Source organism: Argiope bruennichi, chromosome 8, assembly GCF_947563725.1.
Source record: "Argiope bruennichi chromosome 8, qqArgBrue1.1, whole genome shotgun sequence".
Lineage (NCBI taxonomy): Eukaryota > Metazoa > Arthropoda > Arachnida > Araneae > Araneidae > Argiope > Argiope bruennichi.
In genome coordinates, this window is record NC_079158.1 from 61,355,764 (window position 1) to 61,368,817 (window position 13,054).

A 13,054-nucleotide genomic window follows, 5' to 3' on the forward strand; every position below is an offset into this window, starting at 1 on the left:
ATACATATACTTTTTTCTATTTGAATAATCTATCCAAAATAGCATCAGAACTGAAAGTTTAAACTTCTTGTTGCTTGATTTATTATTCTTTAAAATAGCATTCATCCCTTCCAAGAGAAGAATTAATTAGCAAATGTTCCTTTTTTCTATAAAACGATGTTTTATCATGTCAGAATTTGAAATAATATTTATGAAGATTCTTATCAGTAACATCATAAAGATTCTCCATTAAGAAAGAAATTAAAGATTTATCGCTTTCAATCGTGCATTCACCCTTAACATTCTAAATTTGATGAAAAGAGTTTTCTTTTTTACAGACATTTATGGCTTATGTAGAACTAAATATTCTCATCTCATTGGATGCCTGATTCTACCACATAAAAAGATAATCAACCTCATTCATCATAGCTTTTCTTTAAAGTCAATCGATTTCAACATAAGTTTTAAACTATTTGGTCGATTTTTTTTTAAATAAAATACGAGACTATGTTATTAATCCACAGTTTTCTGATAATGGCAAAACTTTTTCATTGGCATTAGAAAAAAAAATAATGACAATATTGATAAAATATATTTTTTAATTCTTTTCTTTTAGCTAAATATGCTTTGCATACATATAAGACAGGCACAAATATTATTTTACTCTAGGGTATTTTTTCCAATAGATTTTTTTTTAAAATTTTTTTGCCAAAGTAATGATTTGCTCTGTATGGGGCTAATTTCTATTCTGATAGCTGAACAAATTTCTTCGGAATAGAATTCGTTTAAAATTTGATAAATGTCTACAGATTTGTTGGAAAAATCATACACCAAATTTTACCAGTTTAGACAAAATCGTTTTTGTTTTATCGTACTCATAGATACATTGACATAATTCGAACAATATACCTTTCATAACCACGGACGACTGAAACGTGGAAATTCGATTACTTTAAAATTTACAATACTTTTAATAAGCGTATTTCTTATGCAGGAAAGTAAAAAAAAAAAAAAAACTGATTGTTGACATCAATATTAAATAATTGAAAGAGAAATGTGGAGTTAGTGGGTCTAAGAATGAATGGTCAGATGACATTCAATATTTCATTTCTTCCAATTTCTTTATTAATAAATTCATAAATAATTTTAATTATTAGATATAATGAAACCAATTCCATCAATGGATAATTCCTGAGGTACTGATAAAAAATATAAGATAATATAAAGCCAAGAATATTACAATAATAAGTAATCAAACCATTTCAAATTTTAGAATTAAAATTTCTTTATGTTTATGTTTGTGGATTCATATATTTATAAGCATACTTTATATTCATTGAATGCTGAAAGATAGACTTTATTGTATTATTTGCTTAGAATGGAAGTTACAAAATAAGAACTGAAGCACTAAATATGGATATTAAGTAACACTATTAGCAAAAAAGGCAAACAACATCTTTACGATATCTTCACGGTATCTTCACGGTATTGGCCGAATGTATATCTTGATATCTAAAAACATTGAGGAGATATCGTACAGTATCTTGTGTTAATAGGGAAAGGGTTTTCCCTTTTCTTTAATTAAGATGAGAAAGAGAGTTCAGTTCATTATTCCTGTACAAAGGGAAAAGAAGATACAACAGATAATTCAATCCTAAGGATTTCAATAGAAAACGTTGAAGGTAAACAGAACCAGGAACATGACATTTCCATATTTGGAAATGTGAAAATTTATCTGAAGTACCAGATAAGGAGAGAACATCACTAACTTATTTCCTTAAAATGTGAAATTAAAACAAATGTATATCTGGAGCAGCTGTGTTACTCTTAGAAGCGTAGAATAATACAGAAACAGGCGCAAGACAAATTAGAGTTGCTTATTCACAGCAGAGAAGGAATTATTCGACGAGGTTAACATTCTTTCTGTTATTTTAATCTCCTAAATATTCATGTTTTAGCTTTGGATTTTTGACTCAAGATTTAAGGTGAATAAAGTATTTAATTTTCACCATGTTCAAATATGGGAAGAACAAATTTCAATGAAATAAAATCAGTTACACAAAAGGAAATTTTAAAATTTGAAGAGTAAATTCTATCACTGCAAATGAACATTTTATTAAGAGCAAAATAATGTATGTTGTTTCGGAGAGTAACAAGTAAAGAATACTTTATTTCAAATAACTAAGCAAAATCAATTCACTTAAATGAATTATTAATTCAAAATTAATCTATTCAAGTTTTAATGAAAATTAGTTTTTTTTTCGCACATGCAATATTTCCTTTACGATTTGGAATGCAACAAATCAAAGCATGTCCAAAATTCCAAACGATATTAAATCTTTTAACCCTTTAAAGGGCAATTTTTTCTAGTCATATTTTGTTAAAATATTTTTAGACTTGAAATTAGAATAAGGAAAGGGATTCATTTAATTTATTAGATAAATTTAATTTGATTAATAATTAGTTTGATTAATTATTAATTAAGTAACAAATCAAGACACATCATTTCATATGGGATAAAGAACTGAAGTATCTTAGTTTCTGTTTTACTAAAACAATTTCTCAGAACTTATGCCAACCTACATAATTTCATACAAAGATTGAAAAATTTGGTGGGAAGCATACTTCCCACGGCCCTAGAAAGGGTTAAGACAAAACAATCTCGTCACAATTTTTGAGTAATATTCACAATTATTACAATAAGATAAGTGAGAATAAGGATATAATACAAAGGATGATTGATATGTCCCATAAATATGATTTAAAAAAAGGGGCTGGTTCCCTCTTCTCCTCCATTAATTGAAAGTAAATTCTCATGAATATTGAGAAGAAAGAAGTTTTAAAGGAATTTGAAAACGGTATTAAAAATATATATTATTTTAAAATTAAGTTCATTACTCGTAAAAATATTTTCCTTTAACAGCTTTATCAAATCATAAAATTTCTTGCCACGTCTATGTTTTAGAGACCTTTGCAGAAAATTATTTCAATAACACAAGAAAAGCAATTAGTGAATTAAATACTAGAGTCATATTCTCTAATATTTTTCCAATGCTCGAATAGAAGTTTTATACTTATATTCGAGCATTGGAAGAAATAATACAAGAAATAATTTTGATACATAATGATCTAGAAATAATTTTGATACATAATGATTAATACATTATGTATCAAAATTATTTCTAGAAAGATCAATTTCAGAATTTATAGGATAATCAGATACACAGAATAAAAAAAAATCAAACAGATGGATTTGTCACCCCTAAACATCCTCTCATGCTTTCTAATAAATGTGGTTGTGTCTTATTAATTCCATGTCGTTGGTGATAAATTGTTATTATTAAGAAAGAGCTAGCGAAATGCGATCTTTGATGATAAACTGCGGTTAATACGCAGCATTAGCCAACCCTCTAAGTATTTTTGGCTCCTTTTTTTAAAAAGGCTGAAACAAACATTTCTCTTTATTACTTCGCTCTAAATAATTATTGAAAATATCGGATTCTAGTATCAAAGTAAAGTTTATCATTTCAGTTAGGTCTAGATTTTAAAACAATAGGAAACATGGTTTATTCTTAGAAAATCAGAAAACAAAATCATTTTATCCGTTTCAATTGCATTTCTTCATTTAAAAAGTAGCCCAAATTTCTCAGTTTCTTAAATCTCAACCCTTACGACTGACAGAAATATCAAGAATCCACTTTAGATTGAGTTTTTCTGGTCAGTTTTTTTTCTTTTCATTTGTTCCTTCGAATTTAATTTTATTGTAATCCATATTTTTTTTTATTGAAGAGATAGGCAAGTGGATATAAGTAGAAAAATTAAAATCCAAGATATCTTAATAGGTTGGACGTCATAAAAATAAAAAATAAAAACATTTGTGGTCCAAATGGAATAAAATGATATTGTTTCTTCTATAATCGGTCAAACTCTGATCCCACGTGTTTATACGATTACTAAAAAAATAAAGAGATTTATCTAGTAAGCTTTATGTATCTCAAGCTTTATATCTCTTAAGTTTTATGTATCTCGCGTAAGAAATTCTAAGGAAATATATTTATAATTTTGTATTTCATCGAATGATATGAACGAGAATTTCATTTCATATAAGACTTTTCAATTTCCAAGAAATGTCTTCTTTTCTCTTCCACGTTTCTTTATTTAGAAGCCATCAGAAATCGATTTCAGTTTGTAGTGAATATATGGAGGGAATAAAATGAGCTGAAGTGCCTTCAGGAGTTGGCAGAGAATTTTCCAAAGAAAAATTAAAAAAAAAAAAAAAAAAATAGAATCGTGCCTTTTCGTGAGTCTCAAAAATATCAATACCTTCAAAAAGAATAGTAAATTTAACACCTTGATTCAACGGAATATTTTTGAAGATGAAGAAGTAAATAAAATGTTTCGCCAAATTTTGTTTTATTGCCCTTTTATTAATTACGAATCAAGTTTAAAATAAAAAAGTTATATAGTTAAAAATAAAAACAAATTTTCTTCTTTAAAGGGAAAATCAACACATATTTGTTTATTCTTTTAATTTTTCATAATTATAATCTCAGCTTATGAACACTGAAAATAATGCGAATCTATAAAATATGAAATACATCAGAGCATAATTATTATAAATTATCTGAGATATACAAAATTATGATGAAACAATTTATAACTATCTCCTAGATACGCTTTGCAAGTATAAATATAAAATACTGAATTATGATATGAATAAGAATGCAATAATATGTTATCATTCCATTCAGTTTCTTGCGACAGACCAAAATTAATTCTAGCGAAAATTTCTGAGGTTGCGATTCAACTTCTACTGTTTTCTTCTCTAGATTTTTGTACTGCACCATAATGCTACACCTACAATTCATCAGCAAAATCGGATTAGAAATCATTAGCATACACAGACTTTGTAAAATCCTGCTAAAATCATTTTTAAAGAAGCTAAAACTTGCACGTACATTATTCTTGTTTTATACAATAGTGTTAGTTGAAATATGAACAAACTTTATCAGAATTTAAACTTGAAGGATTACTTCTTAGTACTTGCAAAATTTATATGCAACATTGCAAGTTACGTATACTTCTCTAGTTTACTGGAAATTTTAATATAAACTTGCAGAAAAGTCCAAACTCATGAATGCTGTAAAAAGAAAAGTCGATTAGACTCAAATAACGAGCTTCAATCCACTTAAAATCACTATATACAGGTGGCAGATGTACACAAAACACTACTTGTATAAACAGAGATACATAAACAGAAAATCAGTAATAAACAACTGTAACAACGCATAACGCTCAGACAGAATTCATAGGAAAACAATACGCCAAGAGAGATTTCGTCCAACTATTCAAATATCTCCACTCGATTGACTACTATTCTGACTGATTTCGCCTTTCGACTATTCTTAGCTTACATGCTCAGGGCATCGAATGTTCTAGAATAAACGCTAGAATTCGAGTGCCAATGGAGTTACCGTTAAGAATTCAAATTATTCTAGATTTTCTATAATATTCTCTTTCTAAACAAGAAACTAAATGCGACGGGAAAGGTTATTAGAAATTTATAACACATTTATGTCTTAGAGGTTGACGTCATGTACAAAAAATTTCAAAAAATGGGATTAATGAGTGGATATATTAAATATCATATACTATGTTAACATACTAGAAAAAATATATTATTGAAATTTTATAAACATTATTTTACAATCTCTAAAATGTCTCTAAGTCTTTGTTGCTGTTGAAATATCAAAATGCTTACTATATAATTCACAGGAAAAAAAATTGGCTAAAATAAAATTCACGATTAAATAGTAAAGAGCAAAATTCATAGGAAATAAATAAAGAAAATTTGAGTCATCTCTAGCATTTGTTTCCAAAGTTTTAATATTAGCATCATTTGTAGAGCATACCAAATAAGGAGCAGTTTCTTGACAAGAAAACTATGCCAAGGAATTAATTCCTGAAATCTTTTACCACCTTCTTCTGAGTTTTTTTTTATTTTATTTTCACAACTAATGAGTCTGTGGAGAAGCAATAGCTCTCATGAAATTTTGAAGGTTTTTATTTTTGTATGCATGCTTTTTCATCAAACACAAAAAAGAAAAGTAAGAAAATAATGATCCCACTTAATTTTCTATTTTGGACTTCTTGTTGAAAAGCGATGGAACTACTGTTTATTTTGTTTTCTATCATTATTTCGCTATTTTTCAATAGTATCAATATGCTGAAGAAACATCAAAAATCAAGACATTTTCTGCCAAATATTTTATTCATACTAAGAAATGTTATAAATTTTTAAGGGATTTGCATTTATATGAGATGCATGATACTATTTTTTAATTCATATAATAGTATTCAGGAATATTTAAAGGTATTTTATCATGTAAAAATACGAAAAAGTGGTTTTTATATATATTTTTTGAAATATTTTTATACCAACAATGTTTTTCCCGATAGAAATTACAAGCGAAACCACGTCGTAACTTTTGGAATTAAAATTTACAAAAGAAAATTAGAAACTTGCACCGTTCACTACATAGTAGCTTACGAAAACCTAAGGTCACTTCAGAAATGAGGATTAGAATCCTTCGGTGTGGTGGTTGGTTCCATTATCCCTGATGGGTACAGAAATAGTGAGGTTCGGCTACCCCATAACGTTGATGGAACGTACCTCACACGGGAAGGGTTGAGTCATGGACTTAGGACTCAAACATAGTCCCTACCAGTGCTGCTGTCGCGAATCTTAAAATACTGAAAGATATAGTGTTGAAAATTGACAGTTTTTGGCCAAAAATTTAAAATTTTAAAGTGTTTGCCTTTTTTCTGTTGTGAGATGCGCATTTGGAGGAATACAGAGAATTTTGAAAAGGTTTTTCTCAAAGTGTTGACCTGCTGCACGTAAAACAGGATGCCAAATGTAGGCAATATGAGTGGGAAGGTCAGAGATTGACCACCTGTGGCTTAGTGCCAACCGCCTTGAAGAAATTGCCTGTAATATGGATGGATTATGTTAAAGACAGCACTCAGGCCATAACAATTCCTGTCAATACTGACTCGTTCAGTGGTGGCGGGGTTTTCGGCTGTACACAAGAAGGAGAAATGTTGCAGCGCCAGTAGTCCAGTCATTGGGATTTCCCATGGGCCTTCGGGAGTGTCAGGTGACCGGTTAAGGTTACACAGTATCTTAATATATGGGAAGGAGGGGGGGGGGGGTAAACTACAAATGGAGATTAGAAGCTTCCAGTATATTGGATTCGGTTTTTGTCGCCCTGGTGGGTGTAGAAATTCTGTGGGATGGTTACTCCTACCCTCTACTGAGAATTTAATTTTAACAATAAAACTGAAAGCAGTATGTATAGAAAGTTTTTTTTTTTATTTCTAAAGATAAGCAAGCGAACCGTACATTATCTTTAACTTTTGATCCATTTGAATGCAACTCTTAATTACAAGGTCCCACATTTTCATTAAATATTACTATGTTCTATAAATATTCATCCAAAATAATCTAGATTATTATTATAGTTTTTTTACATCCCACCTGGTCTTCAACAACAATTATGAAATTTCTCATTTAAAGAAACATTACCGTACATTATCTTTAACTTTCAATCCATTTGAATGCAACTCTTAATTGCAAGGTCCCACATTTTCATTAAATATTACTATGTTCTATAAATATTCATCCAAAATAATCTAGATTATTATTATAGTTTTTTTACATCCCACCTGGTCTTCAACAACAATTATGAAATTTCTCATTTAAAGAAACATTACCGTACATTATCTTTAACTTTTGATCCATTTGAATGCAACTCTTAATTGCAAGGTCCCACATTTTCATTAAATATTACTATGTTCTATAAATATTCATCCAAAATAATCTAGATTATTATTATAGTTTTTTTACATCCCACCTGGTCTTCAACAACAATTATGAAATTTCTCATTTAAAGAAACATTACCGTACATTATCTTTAACTTTCAATCCATTTGAATGCAACTCTTAATTGCAAGGTCCCACATTTTCATTAAATATTACTATGTTCTATAAATATTCATCCAAAATAATCTAGATTATTATTATAGTTTTTTTACATCCCACCTGGTCTTCAACAACAATTATGAAATTTCTCATTTAAAGAAACATTACCGTACATTATCTTTAACTTTCAATCCATTTGAATGCAACTCTTAATTGCAAGGTCCCACATTTTCATTAAATATTACTATGTTCTATAAATATTCATCCAAAATAATCTAGATTATTATTATAGTTTTTTTACATCCCACCTGGTCTTCAACAACAATTATGAAATTTCTCATTTAAAGAAACATTACCGTACATTATCTTTAACTTTCAATCCATTTGAATGCAACTCTTAATTACAAGGTGCCACATTTTCATTAAATATTACTATGTTCTATAAATATTCATCCAAAATAATCTAGATTATTATTATAGTTTTTTTACATCCCACCTGGTCTTCAACAACAATTATGAAATTTCTCATTTAAAGAAACATTACCGTACATTATCTTTAACTTTCAATCCATTTGAATGCAACTCTTAATTGCAAGGTCCCACATTTTCATTAAATATTACTATGTTCTATAAATATTCATCCAAAATAATCTAGATTATTATTATAGTTTTTTTACATCCCACCTGGTCTTCAACAACAATTATGAAATTTCTCATTTAAAGAAACATTACCGTACATTATCTTTAACTTTCAATCCATTTGAATGCAACTCTTAATTGCAAGGTCCCACATTTTCATTAAATATTACTATGTTCTATAAATATTCATCCAAAATAATCTAGATTATTATTATAGTTTTTTTACATCCCACCTGGTCTTCAACAACAATTATGAAATTTCTCATTTAAAGAAACATTACCGTACATTATCTTTAACTTTCAATCCATTTGAATGCAACTCTTAATTACAAGGTCCCACATTTTCATTAAATATTACTATGTTCTATAAATATTCATCCAAAATAATCTAGATTATTATTATAGTTTTTTTACATCCCACCTGGTCTTCAACAACAATTATGAAATTTCTCATTTAAAGAAACATTACCGTACATTATCTTTAACTTTCAATCCATTTGAATGCAACTCTTAATTGCAAGGTCCCACATTTTCATTAAATATTACTATGTTCTATAAATATTCATCCAAAATAATCTAGATTATTATTATAGTTTTTTTACATCCCACCTGGTCTTCAACAACAATTATGAAATTTCTCATTTAAAGAAACATTACCGTACATTATCTTTAACTTTCAATCCATTTGAATGCAACTCTTAATTGCAAGGTCCCACATTTTCATTAAATATTACTATGTTCTATAAATATTCATCCAAAATAATCTAGATTATTATTATAGTTTTTTTACATCCCACCTGGTCTTCAACAACAATTATGAAATTTCTCATTTAAAGAAACATTACCGTACATTATCTTTAACTTTCAATCCATTTGAATGCAACTCTTAATTGCAAGGTCCCACATTTTCATTAAATATTACTATGTTCTATAAATATTCATCCAAAATAATCTAGATTATTATTATAGTTTTTTTACATCCCACCTGGTCTTCAACAACAATTATGAAATTTCTCATTTAAAGAAACATTACCGTACATTATCTTTAACTTTCAATCCATTTGAATGCAACTCTTAATTACAAGGTCCCACATTTTCATTAAATATTACTATGTTCTATAAATATTCATCCAAAATAATCTAGATTATTATTATAGTTTTTTTACATCCCACCTGGTCTTCAACAACAATTATGAAATTTCTCATTTAAAGAAACATTACCGTACATTATCTTTAACTTTCAATCCATTTGAATGCAACTCTTAATTGCAAGGTCCACATTTTCATTAAATATTACTATGTTCTATAAATATTCATCCAAAATAATCTAGATTATTATTATAGTTTTTTTACATCCCACCTGGTCTTCAACAACAATTATGAAATTTCTCATTTAAAGAAACATTACCGTACATTATCTTTAACTTTCAATCCATTTGAATGCAACTCTTAATTACAAGGTCCCACATTTTCATTAAATATTACTATGTTCTATAAATATTCATCCAAAATAATCTAGATTATTATTATAGTTTTTTTACATCCCACCTGGTCTTCAACAACAATTATGAAATTTCTCATTTAAAGAAACATTACCGTACATTATCTTTAACTTTCAATCCATTTGAATGCAACTCTTAATTACAAGGTCCCACATTTTCATTAAATATTACTATGTTCTATAAATATTCATCCAAAATAATCTAGATTATTATTATAGTTTTTTTACATCCCACCTGGTCTTCAACAACAATTATGAAATTTCTCATTTAAAGAAACATTACCGTACATTATCTTTAACTTTCAATCCATTTGAATGCAACTCTTAATTGCAAGGTCCCACATTTTCAATTAATATTACTATGTTCTATAAATATTCATCCAAAATAATCTAGATTATTATTATAGTTTTTTTACATCCCACCTGGTCTTCAACAACAATTATGAAATTTCTCATTTAAAGAAACATTACCGTACATTATCTTTAACTTTCAATCCATTTGAATGCAAGTCTTAATTGCAAGGTCCCACATTTTCAATTAATATTACTATGTTCTATAAATATTCATCCAAAATAATCTAGATTATTATTATAGTTTTTTTACATCACACCTAGTCTTCAACAACAATTATGAAATTTCTCATTTAAAAATATGATATATTGGTAAAAATCGAAACTTACCAATATTTTCTGTAAAAAAAAAACACAATACATTTTACAAAAAAATTAGGCATCTACATATAATGCTGAAGGACTTGTGAATGTTAAACATTATGAACACATTACCATTTCTCAATCTAGACGCATCATCTATAGTTCTGATTTTCTAAAGCATGATCAATTTAATTCAAAGCTTATAACCATGTTATCACGCCATTCAGTCTTCCGTAATACATCACTGCTACCTTCACTTTCAGTGTGATTTCTAACAATTCCAACAGAAAATCAAGAAATTTTAAGATTTTTGGGGAAAATATAACAATATATTTCGATCTGCAGCATTGTCATATCACACTATGAGACCATATAAACCATAAGAACCATATAATGAGACCATATAAACCACGTAAACTATGTGACCATATAATAATTTAAAAACAACGTATTTAAAAAAAATTAAATTTTTAACTAAATTACAATAAAAACTAGTTTAAAAAAATAACAATGAAAATACAAGTCGTGTATCAGCATCAAAATATCTCATATCAACAACTGTTGGAAAAAATTAAAATGAATTAAGAAATGCAAGATCTGAAAACGAAAGAAGAAATTATTTTCAGAAAAACGGGTATTAGAAAAAAAAATCAGATTCCAACATTGAAAATAGAATAAGGAAAAAAGGAAAAGAAATAATCATCCATGAACGTTAAAGTGATCCAAAAATGTTCTGGAACGATTCTATCAGGGTGGAAATGAAGGAAAACGTATCGCATCCGAGTTGAATATTCTTTGCATTCATCTTTCTTGCGACAGAATAAAATGTCTCCATAAATAAAAAATAAAATCAAACTATGGTATGGAATATATTGAAACCGTAAATAGCAAATATGCAGGAGGAAGAAATGCTAAATTGGAAAAAAAATGCACAGTATTCGCAAGGAAAAATTCAATCAAATATTGCAACCAACGGAAGTAAAAGAATTTTTATTTGTAATGTAGAACTCCCATTTTCATAGTAGGCAACGGTTTATTGTAAAATATCTTCCATCAAACAACATTCGGAGACTAAGAAGTATTTTTTTTTCATCCAAAAATGCTCTGGAACGATTCTATCAGGGTGAAAATGAAAGAAAACGTATCGCCAAGTATACCAAACGTATTTCCAAGGTTGATATAAAACATAAAAATGTTCCATTCAGGGTTTGTTTTAGGACTAAAAAACTTATAGCACTACAGTCAATTTATTGTCAATGATTACAATCAAATTTTTCAAGAGTAACTCCATAAAAGTGAAAACAGTGTTTCTAGTTTTATGTATTTCATACAGATATTTCTTTATTAAGCCAAAATGAGTTGAACTACATCATATAAGCTTCTATCTAGCTGTTTTAAAATATTTTTTTCATATTTATGCATATTGTAGATAATTAATAAAAGCTTAACATCGATCGATGACAACAATCCAATAGAAGAAAATAAAATAAATATTAATTAATATTCGTTTATTCCATAATTTTTGGATTTATTCATAAATATTGCATATTAATAACAACTGCAAGTAATTCTCAAATTTTTAGAAAAAATATGAAGGTCTGAATTTTGGATAAAAAATTTCAAGATCTCTAAAATGGTTTTATTTTAAATTAATTCTTATTTCCAATAAAAAAAAATATTTTAAACGTTTTATAGTTTTTTTCAAGAATTAATCAGAATTATATTATGTGATTATGAAAATTCAATTTCATAATACTTTTGCTTTATTCAAAAGTCGTGCATGTTCCCAAACACTCATACCTTTTGAGTACAATGCTGAGAAATAATTCGATTTGACTTCAAGCTGAATAAACTTCAGCAAAATTTCAATACTCAGCATTAATGCACTAAGAACTATTATCTAAACCAGCCGGTACTCGATTCGAAGTCACTGAGACGATATTGAAGTATTATGTTTATTATAAAACATCTTGCATAAAACAGCATTCGCCGACTAAAAAATATTTCTTGCAATGAAGTTGAAACAAAATATACAAATATTCCATTCGAGATTTTTTTTTTTTTTTTGAACTGAAAAACTTAGGGCATTACAGCTAATTCGTCAGAAAAGATTGCTATCAAATTCTTGAAGGGAAACTCGAAAAAGAGAAAAAAAAATTATCTCTAATCTATCTCTAATTAATCTCTAAAAATTTATCTGAAAATCTAGTTTATGTATTTTATACTGAATACTATTCATTAAGCCAGAATGAATTGAACCATTTCACATAAGCTTTTTTACAACTGTATTAAAATAT